Source organism: Piliocolobus tephrosceles, chromosome 8, assembly GCF_002776525.5.
Source record: "Piliocolobus tephrosceles isolate RC106 chromosome 8, ASM277652v3, whole genome shotgun sequence".
Taxonomy (NCBI): Eukaryota; Metazoa; Chordata; class Mammalia; order Primates; family Cercopithecidae; genus Piliocolobus; species Piliocolobus tephrosceles.
This window is the reverse complement of record NC_045441.1, coordinates 91438494-91439854: the sequence shown is the minus strand read 5'-3', so window position 1 is coordinate 91439854 and position 1361 is coordinate 91438494.

Sequence of the window (1361 nt, the reverse complement as noted above, 5' to 3'; positions counted from 1 at the left end):
CATTCAGTCATCTAGTATATCTCTTGCATACATATATTTTTATATATATAATATATATTTTTATATGTACAGCCTATACATTCTGTACATTTCTTGTTAAAGTTATTCCCAAAGACTGTACATATCTACATGTTATTGCAAATGAAGTCTATTCCTGGTTAGCATTCTAATAGGTTCATGCTGATGACTTAATTTTTTTATTCTGTCCAATTTGTCCAACTCTCTTATCCATTCTAAAAGATTTAAACTTGATTCTTTTGCATTTTCTAGATAATCTACAAATACTGAAAAATATAAACTCTTTTTCCCTAAACTTCTAACTGGTTTTGCTTTGCTTTACTCTTTATTCCATCACTTTTTATAGAATTCCAGTAAAATATTAATAGTCCTGGTAACAGTGGACATCCTTGCCTTTGTCCTAATTTTATTTTATTTATTTAGTTAGTTAGTTAGTTAGATAGATAGTTAGTTAGTTTCTGAGATGGGGTCTCACTCTGTTGCCCAGGCTGGAGTGCAGTGGTTTGATTTCAAGCTCACTGCAAGCTCCGCCTCCCGGGTTGACGCCATTCTCCTGCCTCAGCCTCCCAAGCAGCTGGGACTACAGGTGTTTGCCCCACGCATGGCTAATTTTTTGTATTTTTAGTGGAGACAGGGTTTCATCATGTCAGCCAGGATGGTCTCGATCTCCTGACCTCGTGATCCGCCTGCCTTGGCCTCCCAAAGTGCTGGGATTACAGGTGTGAGCCACCGTGCCCAGCCTTTTGTCCTAATTTCAAGGAGAACTAATCTATAAGTGTTTGAATAATGGTGAACAATTCTTACTTGTGATTTAAGAAAAACTGTATTCCAGATGACAGGGAATGCTCTTCTTAGGATCATCAAACCTTTTGTATGTTTATCTAGGATTAAAATATTCGTTCCAGCATAGAATCACATCCTGTGCTCTTTAATAACAGTTATCCAGTGTACTTGATGACCACAAAAACAGCTGCATTTATTCTTGTTCAATGGTTGCTTTTTATATCTTCGTAGAAAATGCTGTATCTCACCTAAAACACTTCAATGCATGAGTAACTGTTATACATAGTTACATAAGGTGGAGAGGGGTGTGTGTGTGTGTGTGTGTGTGTGTGTACTAATTACCATGCACATTATTGGTAGCAGCCCCGGAATACTGTTCAAATTTTGCTTCCTCCGTGAAGTCTGTCTTGAGTTCCTGTATATAAATATTTCTTCCCACCTAAATTTCTAAAATATGTTTTCAACATTCATGTGATGTTTAACACATACAATTAAATAGGGTAGTTTTTTTTTTTTTTTTTTTTTTTTGAGATGGAGTCTCGCTCTGTTGCCCAGGCTGG